The sequence below is a fragment of the Lactuca sativa genome, chromosome 3 (genome assembly GCF_002870075.4).
Source record: "Lactuca sativa cultivar Salinas chromosome 3, Lsat_Salinas_v11, whole genome shotgun sequence".
NCBI lineage: Eukaryota > Viridiplantae > Streptophyta > Magnoliopsida > Asterales > Asteraceae > Lactuca > Lactuca sativa.
The window spans coordinates 10,418,430-10,439,636 of NC_056625.2; positions in this window are offsets into that span (position 1 = coordinate 10,418,430).

Consider the following 21,207-nt stretch of genomic DNA (forward strand, 5'->3'; position numbering starts at 1 on the left):
TTCAGCATAGACTAAAGAATCTAACACTACATAAGAAACCTCACGTGGCGGCTACATTTTTCCTCACTCTTAACCCTAATTGTGAATAATACATGACTATTTATAGGGAAAAGACAAGTCTTGGGCTTTTAACCTAGAATTCATCAAAGGGGCCCATTACCATCATCCATGGAGTGCTTTGAAACCCTACAATCTCCCCCTCAAAGTATGGAATGGATGACAATGTTTTAACATCCAAAACAAGAATCTAGAAAATAAGAAAAGATCTTGCAACGAGGAATATTTGAAGCAATCCACGAATCTTGATTCTTTAATAGGAACAGATAAACTTTGATACAATGTTCGCTTGCACTCACTCACCGAATCACACACAACAATATGTTTTATGACACCAAGTTACTGGTGCGTTTACATATTATCAATGTGCAACCGATTTGCAAGATACAACTCACACATCTCGGTTTCAAGAATATAAGATGTTATCGTCTCACCAATCACTCGTAATACAATTCATGGAGTGATCCAAGTGAGCGTGGGTTTAATCCAATGCTCAAATCATATTCATAAGCACTCATGAATATTGTAGCAAACATTTGCTTATGTCTAATACTCTTTAGACAATCCACACACCAATTCACGACAGTCTTTATTCATACCTACTTCCAACATATGAACGACTGTGGCCCGTTCGAATATTTGACTGTTCTTAACCAATTAAATTATTCAGGAAGTCAAAACATGCAAAGTGAAACACAAGAATAATACTAATCCCATATGGCCTCAAACCTTTGAGCATAAATAAAACACCTTTTATTTATCACCATATCGATTACTCATTATTTGTTGTTTCGGGTAATCAACTTTTTACTTGAATTATTACAACACTTGTCCCATGCTCCTAGCATGCACACAATGTTTACCTATGGTTCTTACTTTGTGAAATAGATCAAATGAACACATTTCCAATCATACTCATTTCACAACTCCAAATCCTTTTTCATAAGTGAAAGAATATCAAATTCTTGCCACTTATAGAATATGCTAGATTCTAACATTTTATGCAAAGATCCTTTCGTAATATCACTGCACTAAAGTCACAATGACTATTGCCAATGAAATTACAAAGTCCTCTATCGGAGATTATTACAAGACAATTCCATAGATGTGATGTCTCTCACTCAAAGTACATTCCTTTGAACATCCTTTTGCATGAAAGTTTCTAATCTAGACATAGATTTTCAATATTCAATTCCCAATATGGAAAACTTTTCCATATTTTCCATATGACAACTCATTCTTAATAGAATTTTTTCTATTCATAATAATGTCGATATGGTCCATCCAATACTATACTTCCAACCAAGGTTGTCAAGATCGGGATCCTATCTAGGATCGTTTTTAGGTTTGCAAGATCGGGATCGGGATCTTAAGATCCCACAAAATAAAATATAATTTTAATTTTTAATTTTTAATCATGAAAAATATTTTAAACATTTAATTTTTCTTTCAAATGTTATAAAAACTTCAAAATATTAGTCATAAGCCACAATACAAAATGATAAATTATAAATTGGTTAAGGGTAAAAGACATAAAATGGTAAAAAAAATTCATTTGCGAAAAAAAAAAATCAAGGAAAGGTAGGATCGGATCGGATCTCGATCCTACGATCCTACCTACGATCTTACGATCCTACGATCAGGATCGCGATTTTGACAACCATGCTTCCAACTACTCACAAGCGACCAATCCTCGGCGAACTTTGGATTGTCTTTTGATAGTTGTTTAATTATCTTAGTCAAAACCGATTCTCGTCCTTTTTCCCTCTAAATGCGCTAGACGTTTGGAAAATTTTAGAATGGTCAAATATTATAGCATTTGCAATTGATCCTATACCCGAAGTGTATGGGACACGATGTATAATGTCTTACATAAAGATTTGATACTTTATCAATCTTCTGCCACAATATTTTATGTGCTACGTTCTCAAAATTCGAACTATGAAGAGGAATGCCGTAATCATAATCGATTTTTGAGAACACACTATGTATCCTTGACTAAATTTATTAACATTCCACAACCTAAGCCTTTAGATTTGAAATGAAGCATAATATTCTCTCCCTTAATTATAGCAAAACAACTATTCAACCCTTACAACTTTGCAAGGTATGACTCTTGTTTTCTATAATTAATATTGGTAACTTGCAATACTTGCCTTAATAATCATACAATCATAACATTTATGCTCCCACTATCAAGATGATTATTATAAACATAACACTTATGCTCCCACTAGCTTTGATATGTATTTAGAAACCAGCTTAACTTCCAGAAAAACAATACTTATTGAATTTCTTAAGTTCATGTTTCTAATACTTAATGCTTTGATAATCCTTTATCTAATCGTATACACCTTTCCCTTAGATAGCTCATATGTGTGTCTAAACAATTTAGACTAATTGCCAAATCTCACAATTCAAATTATGGAAAGGGATACCGTAACCATAATCGAATTCGAGAATACAATTTCACAATCACTATCTTTTTAAAATCTCTCTTAGTGAAAGCATTTCCTCACAGTCTTTTTCATGAAGGAGGGAATCTTATGACACTTAGATTTTAATGGTGTATTTGTTCCGTGTGAATTTGTCAAAACCAAAGTTTATGACAAATTCAAACTTATATGGACCGAACTTTCTTGACTTCTTACCTTATGGTAACACAGCTGCCCACCATGTCTTCCAAGTAGTTAAGTAGCTCACCTTTTCCTATCAATGTACTTTTCATTGATCAAGGTCCTTGCCTTTTATGCATTCAAATGAGAACTCATAGAACTCACATGCATATTTAACTTAATTGAAACGGCACAAAAACAAAATAATGTCAACACGATGGGTTGTAAACCTCAACTCGTGTGCTAGTGATGATTGATAAGGTCAATTTTGATTTGTTCTTGAAACCTTTCAAGACCATTAAGACTCCTACTGACTCCTTGACATATAAGATTCTCTTGTCAATAAACATTTCTTGACAAACAAATATTCAAGAGTTAGTGTAGTTCTTATCAAAACACTTCATAAATTGGTCCTAGTTGGTCTTTGTCTTATCCAAGACATCACAACTTTCCACATTTGATGAATGCTATAAACCTTCTTAATACTTTTCACTCAATGTCACAATCTTAACTCTAAGACTTGTTTTGGAACGAAGTATGATTGACTTCTTGATTTAACCATTTCTTCAATTCTTGAATCCTCTTCTTAGATATACAATTGTACTGAGACTCACTTAGATGATCAATTGAGATATGGTTCTTAATCATTAAGACCTATCATAAAGCATAAAAGGTACTCTCGCTTCTTCTTATAATGGAGAAACTTTTATCTTTCTGCCTACTTGATTCTTCTTATTCGTTCTGCTATTGATTTAAACTTTTTGCAATCAATTCAGAATTACACTTAATCTTATAAGTATAATTATATTTACTTAACCTTTAGTAAATCATGACAAATATCTTTGTTACTCTTATGGTGGACTTTGATCAACACACAACTTTGTGTAGTCGATCTCCTAGTCCTTCACTTGACACTTTGTCAATGAATTAGTCTAATTTCCAAATATGGAATTTCTCATTCATCGGGCAACCAAGTTGCATGATTGCAAGTTTCTGTCCATTTGAAACTTGGGCGATGAGAAACTCTCCCTATTTGGTAAATTCTCGACATTTCCATAATTAAGAATCAAATCCATTATTGCTAATAATAGAAACATTCAAACATCAATTTTTCATACACACTATTGCAAGGATAAATAAATAATATAAAATCAAAATTTATTTTATTGCGGAAAAATTTGTCTTTACAATGCAATTCATTGAAAAACTATGCTAATACATACTTCTTAGCAATCTAATTCTAACTCTAAGTAGCAGCTCGAGAATCTAATCTTCAAGAAATGTGATCGAAATCCATTTCTTCATGGTTAGATTCTGCTCACTTCTTCCCTTAAGCTTCCTCTCTTTTCTTCGATCCTACAAAACATCAATTGTAATCTTATCACATTATGTATTAAGAATCTAGAATAGGAGCTTAAAAGAGTTAGTCAATGGATTTTACCTAAAGCAGAGCCATACATTTTGACTCTCCCATCTCTTAGATCTCTTAGGTAAATAGGGCAGCTTCGTCTCCAATGCCCCTTCTCTTGGCAATAAAAGCAAATTGACTCTTTTGGAACATGACATGAAACTACTTCAGACATTGCCTTTCTCTTATGATCAAACTTTTCGATCATAGCATGTCTTTCGTTGTCATTGTCTATATCCATAGAGGTCTTGAAGGCAGATTCACCAATCAACTTTGCTTTTCTATTGCGCCAAACCATTTTTGATTCAGCAGCAATAAGCATATAGGTGAGATCTATAAGGGTCACGTCACAGTTCATCATATAGTACTCTCTTACGAACTCACTATATGAGTTAGGAAGTGACTGAAGAACCCAATCAACAGCCATCTCCTCACAGACAACGGATCCCAACATTCTTAACCTATCAATGTGTGACTTCATCCCTAGGACGTGTGCACACACCGACTTTCTTTCTATATGTTTACTTGCCAAAAGGGCTTGAGTGAGCTTGAACTTTTCAAGTCTTCGAACTTATGGGTTAGGGAGAATAATTGGAGGAGGTGGAGGAAGTGAAGCATGATCTCTTGTTCCTCGATCGAATCGTGGAATATCATCTTCACGTGGAATGCTTGTTCCACGGGATTTGGGAAGACCATAGTTGTCATACTTTGACATCTACAAAACGGGAGAAAACGAATTCAAGTTAGTTGATTGATTGAGTCCTTAGTAATTCATCCAAATGAGATACTAAGGCTAGGACCCAACACAATATGCTACAACCTAGAAAAGGGATGTCGTAATCTAGTTGCAGAATATTTGAAGGTAAGTGAATGACGATTCACTAATTTCCACCATAAAAAACGAAAAGGAAATTTAAGTTTTAAATTTATGAAAACTCCTAGATCCTTTGAGATTCATTGAACATTTCAATGGCATGTTCAAATCTTGATATGCCCCTCTTGTTTGTGACTGGGATGTCGAGGATCACAAAGCGGGTGTGAATAACCATGCAAACTTACATGGTGCCCCCACATGTTACAGTCACCTATTCGATGTGCCGGTAAACCACACACGCTCCACCGAACTATGACAAACATTGAGTCACCCTTTGCTACCTTTGATTACAACCATTTAGTGTGCCGGTTAACCACATGCGCTCCACTAATGTCTTCGCAAGGGCACAAAGTGTAATTTCATGGAATTGCATCAATTCACTTTTGCCTAAAGTAATTAAGATTGGGAATTTGTAAAACATTTAGTTACTTATGTACTTCATTATACTTATAATGGAAGGTTTTGTTCTATCCTACCCGTTCGGCTAACGACCCTCCACTAGTCAAGAGTACGGTGGGTAAGAGTGGACACCCATTCAATCGCCATTTTATAGGCAATTTCCTTAAACATCCCTTATAGACTAGCTTCGTGAATGAGGCCTACTAACGGTAAGACTGACTTTTACTCATACATATATATAATTTTAATGTTATATATAGTATAGGGTGTATTTTACACTTTTAAAATACAAGGAGGTCAAATTTAATAATTATACTTTTAATTCAATTAAATTGTAAACCTAAACTTTATGGATTTATTAAACCTCTTTTAATTATACACCTTAATTAATTAATAAAACCATAAGGGTGTGATTTGAACTTTTCAAAACAATACTAGGGTTTTAGAATTTAACATTCCTAAATTAAACTTTTAATCAACTTTTAAATTCCAAAACTTGAGGGCAATTTTTGAAACATTTCAAAACATTAGGGTTTAGAATTTAAATATACATCAAAATTAAACTTTTTAATCAAAATTTAAATTCCAAAACTTGAGGGCAAGTTTTGAAACCTTTTTCAAAACATTAGGGTTTCAACTATTTAAATTTCAAAAAACAAAACCTTTGAGTTTAAATTTAAACTATAAAACCTAAAGGGGAAAATATGAAACTTTTCATAACACAAGGATCAAATAACAAATAATCTAAATTAACATTTAATCACATAATTATCCATATTTGATTTATTTAATGATTTCTTGCAAAATAATTAATCAATTATCACATAAGGAAATAAATATTTTATTAATTGATAGATATCTTCAATTAGATCAAGAATATACTCATATATATCATAAAATCGGATTTATATTGATCTAATATGATAAAGACAAGTATCTCAAAGATAAACAGTAAGAAATCCCAAAAATAGCTCCTTCTGACGCTCGAACTCGCCGCGTACCCCCATGGACTCGCCGAGTCCACAGTGGGACTCGCCGAGTCCATCATGCAGAACCACAAAAATCGAATTTTTTCAACATACAAGGCATCAATACAATAGAAACCAATCTAGTCCCTGATACCACAGATGGGTTTTGATCATAAGAACATCATATGTGCTCATACAAACCCTAATGCTTTGATCTAGGTTTCTTTATTGTATATGCAAGTTATCCAAGACTATAAAACCTAATTCTAGCATACAAGTAATCATATTAACATAAGAATGGGTTAAGATATTACCTTGATTGTTATGTAGCAATAACAATCACAATTCTCTCTTGTATTGACTTTAGAAAGCTTAGAGTCACAAATGTCACTCCTCTAATGGTTCACAAACACCAAGAGCAAGAGGATGAAGAGGAGAATAGAAGGAAGCTGCCCAAAACATGTGGAAACCCTAGAAGGAAGCTTGTCCACGTTTTTGGGGCATAAGGGCTCTATATATAGTGAGGCTATTAGGGTTATCTAACAAGGAAACCCTAATTTAGATGCTTAAGCCCTAAGCAACCCATGGACTCCTTTCCTTAAAGGCCTTGGACGATTTCTAATGGGTTTCCCCATAGAATTCGTCCACTCCTTAATATAAGGCAATCCATAGCCCAAATTGCAATTATCTTATAATTACAATTCCAGTCCCTTAAGTTTAAAACTTAATTCCTATTAATTCTTGACTAATATTAATTAAACAATATGATTTATCCTTTAATATATTATTCTCATACTATATTAATAAATCATATTTAATCCTTTCTCTCCATAATTCATCCTATCAAGTTGCTTTGGTGAAGGCAACCCAAAAGGACCATGCACCATCGGGTCAAGTACATACCAAAATAGTTATGGACTTAGACACTAATCCAACAGGTGGAACGGACACGTGGAAGCCATGACACTCCCCGTAGCCAATTCCATGCCATGGACAGAGATGAAATAAATGTTGATGGCCGAGTATTGCCCTCGAGGTGAAATTCAGAAAAAATGGAACAAGAGCTGTGGAATCTCACTGTCCGAAACGCGGATATAGACACATACATATCAAGGTTTAGTGAACTGTCTCTGCTATGCCCTGGCATGATTACCTCAAAGGGTAAGAAGATCGAGCGATTCATCTGGGGACTAACCTCCCCAATCCAAGGAAACGTGATAGCTGCAAATCCCGAAACTTTCGACAGTGCCAAGAGATTGGCCAAGAAGTTGTATGACCACAACAAAAAGAAGGGTGAGAAGCCAGTGGAGACTGCAGTTAAGAAGGAAAATGATAGCAAGAAGGGGAAGAACAACAAGAGGAAGGGACGTCCAGGCTCCGAATCGTCCAAGAAGCAGCAAACAGTGGCAGTTAATGATGCAACCACTCAAGTTCCATCCACACCACATGCTCCAGCCTCAGCTGCTCCAAGTTCTCCTAGACCTTATTCCGGTAATCTTCCCAAGTGCAACAAGTGCGGTCTCCATCACAATGGAGAATGCAGAGAGATGCAGTGCACCAGTTGCAATCGGAAGGGACACACGGCAAGGTATTGCAGGACCTGCCCTCCTCAGAACCAACAACAGGGAAACAACACCAACAATAACCGCAACAACAACACCAACACTGGCGGCAGCAATGCAGGACCTAGCCACACCTGCTATGGATGTGGAAGGACTGGGAATTTCCGTCGAAATTGCCCCAACAACAACAATCCCGGAAATGGAGGAATGGGAAGGGTGCTGACCATGGTTCAGGGAGAAGCGATTCAGGATCCCGCTGTTGTTACCAGTACGTTCCTCCTAAACCACACTTATGCATGCATCCTATTTGATACCGGAGCAGAGCGAAGTTTTGTGAGCAATAAGTTTAAACAATTGTTAAAACAACAACCCCAGAAGCTCAATGAAACCTTTACGGTGGAAATGGCCAATGGGAAAACCGGATCCACTGGGGAAATCTACATCGGATGTACCCTAACTCTAAATCAACACGTCTTCCGAATAGACTTAATGCCTTTTTCCATTAGGAGTTTTGATGTGATTATTGGCATGGACTGGTTAAGCCCCCACCATGCTGAAATTATGTGTCACGAGAAGGCCGTTCGCCTTCACCTTCCCGATCACGAAACCCTAGTTATTTACGGAAACAAACCTAGCACGAACCTTCACCTCATCTCGTACGTCCAGGCACAGAAGCATCTGCGGAAGAACGATTTGACGTTCCTGGCGCATATAGTGGATAAAACCAAGGAAGAGGTTAACGTTCGAGACATTCCAGTAGCACGTGAATTCCCAGACGTATTTCCTGAAGATCTTCCTGGAGTACCCCCAGAGAGACAAGTTGAATTCCAAATTGATCTTGTTCCAGGAGCAACTCCCCTCGCTAAATTGCCTTACCGACTAGCTCCTACTGAGATGCAGGAATTGTACAGCCAACTCAGTGAACTCCTGGGCAAAGGATTCATCCGACCCAGCTACTCGCCATGGGGAGCTCCGGTTCTCTTTGTCAAAAAGAAGGACGGATCTTTTAGGATGTGCATCGATTACAAGGAGCTAAACAAGCTCACTGTCAAAAATCGCTATCCACTCCCACGAATCGATGATCTATTTGACCAGCTCCAAGGAGCCAGTTACTTTTCTAAGATAGATCTACGATCTGGGTACCATCAACTAAAGGTCCGAGAAGAGGATATTCCCAAAACCGCTTTCCGAACTCGTTACGGACATTATGAATTTGTCGTAATGCCCTTTGGTCTAACGAATGCCCCTGCCACATTCATGGACCTAATGAATCGAATATGCCGACCATTCCTCGACAACTTTGTTATTGTCTTCATTGACGACATTCTAGTCTATTCCCGAAGCGAAGAAGAGCATGGCCAACATCTCCGACAAGTCCTGGAAACCCTGAGAGCGGAGAAGCTATACGCAAAACTCTCCAAGTGTGAGTTCTAGCTCCGTAGCGTGAACTTTTTGGGTCATGTTGTTAGTCAGGAAGGAATACATCTGGATCCTTCTAAGGTCAAAGTCGTCAAAGGATGGGAAGTTCCCACGACACCCACAGAAATTTGCCAATTCTTAGGCCTAGCAGGATACTACAGGAGGTTCATTCAGAACTTCTCTAAGATCGCCTAGCCACTTACCTCGCTTACACAAAAGGGCGTACCATTCAAATGGACGAAAAAACAAGAAGTTGCATTCCGAACTCTGAAGCAAGCACTCTGCAGTGCCCCGGTACTATCTCTACCAGAGGGAACGGAAGATTTCGTGGTCTAATGTGACGCGTCAAATCAGGGTTTAGGTTGCGTTCTCATGCAGCGTGGAAAAGTGATAGCTTACGTATCCCGCCAGCTAAAGACACACGAAGTGAATTATACGACCCACGATCTGGAATTGGGAGCAGTGGTCTTCGCTCTAAAGATTTGGAGGCATTACCTCTATGGTACGAGGTGCACCATCTTCACGGACCACAAGAGTCTCCAGCACATCTTGAATCAAAAAGAGCTGAATATGAGGCAGCGAAGATGGGTTGAACTATTAAACGATTACGAGTGTGAAATCAAGTACCACCCAGGCAAAGCCAATATGGTAGCTGATGCCTTGAGCCTGAAAGAGTACTCTAATCGTCGTGTGAAAACTCTCTCAATAACCATCCAATCGCACCTAACCACTCAGGTCAGGGCGGCCCAGTCAGATGCCATGAAGGCAGAAAACAGAACAAGCGAAACATTACGCGGAATGGAGAAGAATCTCGAGGTGAAAGAGGACGGAGCATACTATTTCATGAACCGTATTTGGGTCCCTAAATTTGGAGGATTTAGGGAGGTAGTTATGAATGAAGCTCACAAGACGCGATACTCCATCCATCCAGGTTCGGACAAAATGTACTTGGATATTAAACAACATTATTGGTGGCCTAACATGAAGGCAGAAATTGCCACCTATGTCAGCAAATGCCTTACTTGCGCCAAAGTGAAGGTGGAATACTAGAAGCCCTCGGGGTTATTACAGCAACCAGTAATCCCCGAGTGGAAATGGGAAGGGATTTCTATGGACTTTGTGACCAAGCTACCCAAGACGTCAGATGGATTAGACACAATATGGGTAATAGTCGACCGACTGACGAAATCCGCCCATTTCCTGCCAATAAAAGAATCCTACAAGATGGAGAGGCTGACAAGAATATACATTCGAGAAATCGTGAGGCTTCACGGAGTGCCAGTATCTATCATCTCGGACAGAGATAGTAGGTTCACTTCACGTTTTTGGCAATCACTTCAGAAAGCACTTGGACCCATCTCGACATGAGCACTGCTTATCACCCACAAACAGACGGTCAAAGCGAACGAACCATCCAGACGCTTGAAGACATGCTTCGCGTATGTGTGATAGACTTTGGGAAGTCCTGGGATACCCACTTACCCTTAGTTGAATTATCGTATAACAACAGTTACCATTCGAGCATCAAAGTCGCTCCTTCCGAAGCGTTATATGGACGTAAGTGCAGATCACTGTTGTGTTGGGCCGAGGTAGGCGACAATCAGCTAGTGAAGGAACTAGCATCAGACAAGACATTAACGGGACCGGAGATCATACGTGAAACCACGGAAAAGATAGTTCAAATCAGAGCTCGATTACAAGCATCGCGCGACCGACAAAAGAGTTATGCTGATAGACGGCGAAAGCCCTTAGAGTTTCAGGTTGGGGATCGAGTATTGTTAAAAGTTTCACCCTGGAAAGGGGTCATTCATTTTGGAAAACGGGGAAAACTGAACCCACGATACATTGGAACTTTCGAGATCCTTGCCCGAATTGTTCCGGTGGCGTACAGACTGCAGCTACCCACTGAGCTCAGCAGTGTACACCCCGTGTTCCATGTTTCCAATCTAAAGAAGTGCCTGTCCGATGTAACTCTCGTCATTCCCCTTGAAGAAATTGAAATCAATGAGAATCTCCTGTTCGTTGAAGAACCAGTCGAAATCATGGATAGGGAGGTGAAGCTTACTAAACAAAGTCGCATCCCGATCGTGAAAGTACGGTGGAACGCGAAGCGTGGACCAGAATTCACGTGGGAACGCGAAGACCACATGAAGCAAAAGTACCTTCATCTATTCTAGCATTCTTAAATTTAGCTTTCAAAAGAATTTCGGGATGAAATTCCCTCTAACGGGGGGATGATGTCACAACTAGAAATTTTTGGTGCCTTGTAACTACAACACTATGTCAACTATGAATAAAAAACATAAAGTATGCTTGATGCTTTCTCTATGACAACATAATTTCAATCAAACACTTTATACAAGCACTACAAATAGTCAACAAACAATTGGAAACTTTAGAAGTCCATGCAACCATCTTGTCAATCCTCTCTCTTCTCTCCTCTCTTCTTGCTCTCGGCCGAATCCAAACACACACACACACTTCACTCACAATTCTCTCAAGGAAACTCTCTCCACTCCTCTCCATATTTTCAAGATCTAAGTGGTGTTCAAGGAATTTCTTCCATAAAAATCATCATTCAAGGTAAATTGGTGCTTAAATCTATAATCTAACTCACTTCTTTTCATCAAAAATCACCTCTTAATTCATTCAAACTCATGATCTTGCACCTTAGAATCATCCAAGTTCGAGATCCTCAAAGAAAGGTTGCTAGGATCGAATTCCTCTTCATCTTTCCTTCCAAAACCGAAACCACACCCAAGGTGAGTTTCATACCCCCTTCTTTTTGGTTTTTATGAGTTTTATGGGGGAGAATACAAGAAAATGTGTAGATCTATGTGTAAATGTATGCTATGTGTGATTTGATGCATGTATGTGTATGATATCATGTGTTTTGTGATGTATTTGTTATCAAAAAGTGTGTAAAAACTAAGATCTAAGGCATGAGAGCGAACACTACCGCTCCCAGCTCCAAATCATGAGTGGGATATCTCGACTCATGAAGCTTAAGCTACCTCGATGCATATGCAATCCTCGATGCATATGCAATCACATGCCCCTCTGCATAAGCACCGCTCACAATCCAGATATCGATGCATCACAATATACCACGAAGTCTTCCATCCCTTCCGGAAGAGCTAACACTGGGGCTTCGCATAATTTCTGGCAAAGTGTCTCGAACGAGGTATGTTGTTCCTGACCCCAAGAAAACTCAACACCCTTTCGGGTCAACTTGGTGAGTGGCATGGCGATCTTGGAGAAATCCTTAATAAATCTCCGATAATAGCCGGCCAAACCCAGAAAACTCCTGATCTCGGTGGGCGATCTCGGCACCTCCCATCTCATGACCGCCTCAATCTTGGTCGGATCGACCAATATCCCATTCTGGTTGACAAGGTGCCCCAGAAACTGAACCTCTCGTAGCCAGAACTCATATTTGGAGAACTTGGCATAAAGCCTCTTCGATCTCAAAACTTCGAGGATCTCCTTCAAATGCTCCTCATGCTGCTCTCTGGATCTCGAATACACCAATATGTCGTCGATGAACACGATCACTGAGCGATCCAACATCGGTCTGCACACCCTGTTCATGAAATCCATGAACACCGCCGGTGCGTTGGTGAGTCCAAAAGGCATCACCACGAACTCTTAATGCCTATAACAAGTCTGGAATGCTGTCTTCTGGACGTCCTCCTCCCGCACCCTCAACTGATGATACCCAGACCTCAAATCGATCTTGGAGAACCAAGATGCTTCCTGCAACTGATCAAACAAATCATCGATCCTCGGCAATGGGTAACAGTTCTTGACCGTTAGCTTATTCAGCTCACGATAATCAATGCACATCCGGAGCGAACCATCCTTCTTCTTGACAAAAAGAATAGGCGCCCCCATGGCGAACTGCTCGGCCTGATAAACCCCTTCCACAGCAGCTCTTGAAGCTGCGAGGATAACTCCTGCATCTCCGGAGGCGCAAGGCGATAAGGCGCCTTAGCAATAGGCGCAGCTCCCGGAACCAACTCAATACCGAACTCTACCTGCCTCTCCGGAGGCACACCCGGCAACTCCTCTGGAAACACATCCGGGAACTCGCGCACTATCGGAACCTCATCAACCGACTTCGGTCTCTCTGAAACAACCCTCTCATCCATCACATATGCCACAAATCCTCTACGGCCCTGTTGTAGACTCTGTCTCGCTCTGGCGGCCGAACAAAATGCTGACCCCGCACGTGTACCCTCGCTGTACACCGTAAGAACTCCCCCACTAGGGTCTCGAATTGACGCTCACAGTCTATCACAGCTCCATATCGGCTCAACCAATCCATACCCACTATAACACACACGTCCCCCATCGCGAAAGGAACCAGATCTATCGGAAACTCCACACCGAAGATCTCAAGGACACATCCTCGAATCACATCCGAAGCATACACTGCTCGCTCATCAGCTATGGAAACTCGCAGAGGCTGATCCAACGCCTCTCGACGGATACTAATATGCTGACTAAATGCTACGGAAACAAACGACTTACTCGCACCCGAGTCAAATAATACCAACGCAGGCACATAACTCACAAGAAAAGTACCTACGCATATCATCATATAAGCATAAAAACTCAACTCAAAAAAAGATGAAAAGAGAATACATACCAGCCACAACATCGGGCGCCGCACGGACCTCCTCCGCGGTCAACTGAAATGCCCTCCCACGAGCCTTCGGGGCCTCGGCCTTCACCGGCCGAACCTCGGTAGCCCTAGCAGCAGGCACATATCCCTGTGCTGATCCCTGAAGAAGCTGCGGGCACTTGGCCTTCCGATGGTCGGTCTGTTTGCAATGAAAGCAAACCGAAAATCCCTTGGGGCAATCCCTCGCGATATGGCCCTCCTTTCCACACATGTAGCACACCCCAGCCCTGCACGACCCCTCGTGACTCTTACCGCACTTCCCACAAGTGCGGCCCTTCGCGCCCCCAGATCTCGAATTAGCAGGTCTAGCCCGCTTGGCAGCCAGCTGAGACTGAGTCGGCCGCCGATCCACCCTCTGTCACTCGGCCTCCTCCCTGGCCTGAGTCTCCAACTCAATCTCCCTCTTCCAGGCATTTTTCTGAAGCTCAACAAATGTCCAGTAAGTCGAGTTCGCCACGAACTCCCGGATATCTCTCCTCAGCACACTTAGATAACGGCTCATACGAGCCTGCTCAGACGACACCTGCTCAGGGCAAAACATCGCCCTCTTATGAAACTTCCTGGTGATCACTACCACAAAATCAGTACCCTGCTTGAGGGTCAAGAACTCCTGAATCAACCGTTCCCTCTCCACCGGGGGAACATAATCCTCTATGAACATAACGGTGAACCTCTCCCAGGTCACCTCATAAATCTCAGCCAAAGTGAAGTTCGTCGTCACGAACTTCCACCAATCCTTCGCTCCCAAGCGGAGCTGGTTCAAGGCGAACCGAACCCTCAAGTGCTCTGGACAAGAACACGTATAGAAACATCCCTCGATGTCAGAGATCCACCTCATAGTGGCAATCAGGTCCTGCGTACCGTCGAACTCTGGTGGCTTCGTGTTGCTGAACTCCCGGAACAACAACGAGTCACCTCCCTGAGGTCTGGCAGCAGCAACAGCAGCAGTAGCTGCAGCTACAGCAGCCTCAGCCAGCGTTGCGTACCGCTCATCAAAAGTCTCAATCAACGTGGTCTTGATGTCCCCAAACATCTTAGGAATCTCAGCCCGAATGACAGCAGCCACATCCTCATGAATCAATCGACGGATCTCCTCGTCGCTGACACCACTGCTCTCAGGTGTGTGTCGAGTCCCAACCATGATGCCTCTGAAATACAACAAAAATTATCAGAGACTCAATCGAGCATACACATACTCGATGACGCAACCTTACTTGTCCTTCGTTGTCCAAAAGATTCTTACTTGGAATGCCCACTGATCCGGTGTCTTCAGTAGTACGGGCCCAATACTACTGACCACGGCGCATCAACATTCACTCCAAGTCCTCCTCCATGGATCTTGGATTACAAGTACTCTATTCTCATGAGCTCCTAACTGCTATCTACTCGCTCTCAAAGCATCTCAGCAACAGAAATCTCCTAGGCTAAGGCATCACAAATCAGGTCACTCTAGTCCTAACATGTATACCTAGCCTACTCTAGCATGCATAATGTAACATAACATATCTCGTAACACATAATGTAAGGGTACTTTGGGGATTCACCGTTCGGGCGCTGGCTGATCGTACACACGGCTCTGCTCTGTTTGTCTCAAAACTCTTTTTACTCTTTTCAAAAATTTTACTTCATTATCAAAATTTTCCTCAAATCCTCAGTTTGAGTTCAGATACGCCCGAAGATGCATCCGAATCCCTCAAACCAAGGCTCTGATACCAACTTGTAACAACGTAAATTTTCAAAACAATTTTTCATTTTAAAAACATTCATTCACTCATAAAATATTGTCAAAACACATTGTATCAACTTTTATCATCACAAAACATCTCCCCAGAATCTTAAACAAAATCTCCAAAGCGTGTGTGTACAAATCATGCTGGCGCCTTCCTGCGCTCATCACTAGTACCTGAAACACATAACACAACAACTGTAAGCATAAATGCCTAGTGAGCTCCCCAAAATACCGCATACAACAAATACGCCACTCGAGGCTATAATACGACCTTCCGGTCGATGTGTCTCAGCAGGACCCTCCAGTCCCGTAGCTCGTTGGACCCTCTGGTCCGGTCATAGCTCGTTGGGCCCTCCGGACCGGTCTGTATCGTTGGACCCTTCGGTCCGGTCTATAACATCATACAACATACACATAACACATAGCACGTAATCTCATACATAGCACATAGACCCTCTGGTCCACACAATATACCACTCTAGGTAAAGTATAGTGAGAAGACTCACCTCGATGTCTCGGTAAGTATCTGACTCGGAAGAAATGTGATCTAGCCTCCGCCTAATCACATAAAGTAAATACTCCCATAATTACAACTGTACTCAACCCTAAAAGTCAACAAGGTCAACGGTCAACTTTGACCCGACTCGGCGAGTGCACTAGGGCAACTCGGCGAGTCTACACGTGTCCACTGACTCTCTTAGTCCCCCTCTTGATACGTAGAGTTCTTCCCCTGACTCGACGAGTTCCACCTGGCATGAATCGTGGGGCCATCCCGACTCAACTCACCGAGTCTCAAGAACAACTCGGCGAGTTCCACTTGAACTCAGTCTCCCCTGACTCTCCCTGACTCACCGAGTTACTCCCCAACTCGACAAGTCCACTCACTGAGTGATTAACGGGCAACCTTCATACTACTCGCCGAGTCTGTCCTTCGGACTCGGCGAGTTCATGCCATGCACAAACTCTATACAACTCCTGAGGTTAGATCTGTTCCATAGAATCATAGATCTGGCCTCCCCAACCCTGATAATCACGTAAAGTTCGGACCTTGGCACTCATATAACATCTAAATGATCCAAAATGGTGATTTAGCCCCAAGAATGACATCCCAAGCTCATGACTCCCAAAATGACTCATAAAGCTCCAATGGTTAAGGCCTCTGAACCTCTTTGGGTCCAGATCCAGAACACAAACTCGAGAAGGGACCAAATGCTCTACTTAATCAACCTCTAAAAGGGTTAGAAAACCCTAAGAACAAAAGATCAACACCAAAACTGAAGAAGGTCCGAGAATAATACCTCAATACAGTCTCTATGAGCTCAAAAACCACCAAAATCGCACCTCCTTCAGCCTCCTCTTGCCTTGGCCACTTCTTTCTTGCAAAAACACCCACAAAAGGATCAACAATGGCCTCTCCTTCCTCACAAACGCTCTAGATCTCTTAGGGTTTCTCTCTGGGGGTTGGTGGCCGCAAATGACTGCCCTAAAGGCCTTTAAATAGGTCTCAAACCCTGGAAATTAGGGTTTCATTAAATAGCGTGGACTCGCTGAGTCCCTCGTGAAGTCGCCGAGTCCAGCTGTGAACTGGCATACGAATCCGCGACCATACTCGGTGAGTTTGGACGCCAACTCGCCGAGTCTCCCCACAAAGCCCAAAAATAAAGGAACAAAATTTAATACCTGGGAATCCGGATGTTACAACTAAGAGGATATGCCATTGATGGCGACAAGACTTCAGACAACTGCTTTGCTGTGAAACCTGTCTCAGAGAAGATCAACGAATGTGATAGAGTAATCAACAAGGTACATTCTATTCTCAAATATCTAAATATTCTTGTCTCTTGGTATGAAACTAAATTAGATGATTTAAAATTTATAGTCTCTATTTTTAGTGATAGTCTAAAAAGAACCCGTTTAAGTAATACTAACATAACTGATCAAATCAGCAGGGTAACATCAAAGAGTGAAGAGAGGCGGATGTGGATTGAGAAGTTAGAGTTATATTTGTCTAGGTCTAGAGATGATTTGATTTACTTGCAATGAGAAAATTTTGGGCTTTTGAAACAACGAAACATTTTCTGTTTGATTATTAAACGCCTTTATTTTAATATTACTCAGTTGTATATTGACTATGAAATAGGGAAGAATATACATAAAATGATTTTGCGCTTTCTCGAATTGAAAGAGGACGAAATTGATGCGAACTGCTACAAATGCAAATCTATCATTTCTTCTGACGATGTCTCCGAATCTTACAAAGTTGGACTAGACAAAATTGAAGCTTATATTCAGTCCAAAGAACATAAAGATATGTTGAAACAACTTTTAAGTGAAAAAGATAAAGAGCAATGAACTTTATTATGTTGGAATGAGTTTTATTCAGAAAATTCTCATTTTGGAATTTTTTTTGATAAAGTCATGTTTTTTTAAAAGAAAAAATCTCGATTATTTAATATTTTGCCAAATTAATGAAAAATTCTTTATTTTTATTTTAATAGAAAATAACAAACTATCATGTAAAATTAAATAATCAAGATTTTTCTATTAAAAAATAAATAAATAAACATTATGATTTTATCAAAAAATTTCTCACTTTTCTACTTAAAATCTTTTTGGAATTTGAATAAATAGACTCTTAAAGGCAGTATGACTTATTGATCTGTTGGTTTTCTTTATTTTCCCCTCTGTTTTTTTGTTCATCTACGAAAGCTCAATAGTTGTTTAGCTCCCTTTGAAGTAGCAAGAAAAATCAAAGCATCTAATCCTTTAAAAAATAAAATTAAGAAACTCACAAACACTTGTTTGTTGGTAACATTTCCACAGCATAAACCCTAATCAAAAGTGCACGATCAGTTTTAACCAATTTTTCAGCTCCAACTATTGGTCATAACTTGCTCTACGTAAATCCTAATCAAAAGAAGAAAACAAACTTGGTCATCAGAGTTCAGAAAAGCAACTTACCTGATAACAAGTTTCTTAAACGGTCAAAGTCGGGCCGTAAGTTCAAAAATAGAACCCATAAAAGGCCAAGGAACCAAGGAGGCATAAAACAGTCCATCCTTTTGGGCCATTCCTTTAAATATGCATTATATTTATTTAAATTTTGAGTAAATTATACTAATGGTCCCTATGGTTTGGGGTAATTTACGCGTTTGGTCTCTAACTTATTATTTTAACTCGGAAGGTCCCTACTATTTGTTTTTGTTACACGCTTGGTCCTTACTGTTTGTTTTTGTTACGCGTTTGGTCTCTATCTTACCTAAAAAGACTATTATTTAAATAGGAAAAAATGGTGGGATAGGTAAGGTAAGGTGAGGGGGTGGGGTTGGGAGTGTGTTTATTTAAATAAATTAATAAATCAAGAGCAAAATAGTCTTTTTAGGTAAGACAGTGACCAAACACGTAACAAAACTAAACAGTAAGGACCTTCCGAGTTAAAAAAATATGTTAGGGACCAAACGCGCAAATTATCCTAAACCGTAGGGACCATTCGTGTAATTTACTCTTAAATTTTACAAATTTCAAAATATTAAACAAATAGATTATTTCATTTACACATTACAAACAAAACTGAATAATTAACTTTAAAAAAAATCACAAAACTTGGTCGTTTATAAGTTTATATTATTAATTACTAGGATTTGAGAAACGGAATTCCAAATATTTATAAAACACAAATGAAGTTATCAAAGGATTGTACAAATATTATAAACAAACGAATTACTTCGATATCCAGATTGTAAACCCATGTTTTAAAAACCGGTTTTTTAGTTGAACCGTTATTTTGAGCGGTTTCCGGTTCAACCGGTTCGACCGCTGAGTAAACCGGTTTTTATAATTTTCATATTTTTTTTTGTATTTTGGTACGCATACCTACATACACAAATCAAGAATATGATGTCCATAAGTTCAAATACTAAAATACACATGAAAACAAGTTGTAGATCATTCTAAATACATTAAAATAACTCATAACCATAAGTTTTACATCAATCCATGTGCATTAAAGAAAATAAAGTCCTATATGAATATAAATACATCAAAAAATTTATCATGTGCTTTTATTCAAAAAAAAATTTCAATTTCATGTGTTTTTATTCAATTTAACCGGTTCAACCGGTTTAATTGAATCGGTTTAACCATATTTTTGTAAAAACCGTCCGGTTCGATCTGGTTCAGAAATAAACATAAAATCGGTGATAGTTGAACCGTTCCTTTTCCTGATTCCCGGTTGGAGCGACTGGTTCAAACCGGTTTTTAAAACATTGTTGTAAACTATAAAAACGGATTACTTAAATTAAGATAATAAAACTTAAATGCATCATTTGTATTTTATCGAATATAGTACTTCTATATTTATAAAAGATAAACAAAATTACATGAATTATAAAAATTACAAAGAACTATATATATATAAAAATAATATTAGAATTCTCTCTAACTCTGCCAGTAACTCATAATTAAAAATTGATTCAACGTAAACAATATATGATTTAACTACAACATGGTTCCAGTTAAATTTTATTACATGTATACAACTGTAACAAGAATTCACCCGATGACATGATTATTGATTTCCCTATTTTTCTAAATAATTATCACAATTAACTTTCTTAAAACTACTAAGCGTATTTTCAACTAGTTTATCTTAGTCTGTCACAATAAACAAATTTCCTATGGCATCAAAAGTAGTTTGTGTCCAGGTTAAAAGGTATAGTATTACTAGTCATGTGTAGAGTACAAATTACAAAGCACATAATTGCATTAACATCCTAATATAACTCTTTCATCTTGTCATATATACTATACTTTGTTGCTTCAAGTAAAGGTGAAAGAGCATTGTCGTCATATATTCACCTAAACCACCACTACCCCAACCACCCTCTAATATATGGACCATTTACCTCTTTAAATATACCAACTTCTTTCAAGATTATCTCTTAATTGGTACTTCTTTCATATATATCCAAATTTAATTGGTGAACCATATTATATCATTAAAATCATATAATTGAATGACTCAAACCTCTATCAATTGTCCATATATAACTGTGGTCTTTTAGGTATCCATTGTCCCATGTAGATTCATATTCTTCTCGGGCTTCTAGATTTGCCTTTTCTGGTGGATAGAATTCCTAGAAACTTATATTAGAGATCTAGCTCACATCGTAGATTTATGGATTAATGCTAACAATAGCTGATAAACTTTTCTAAAGTTCATATTTGGTTTTCAGATATAACTAACTAGTTTCTTGTAAAAGTAATAATATATATAATATACTTTGGAACATTGGATGATTCTACTTGTACAAAAACCATTTTATTTGGGCTTGTTTAATAGTTGTGATTTTATTCACTTTTATTACTAATCGCAGACCCTACGATTTGCTTTTTTTTTTTTCATATCAAAGAGGTGTACAATAAATAAATGGATGTATGAATAGTAGCTTCATCGCTTGTAAATAAAGGAGTGTATGAATAGTAGCTCC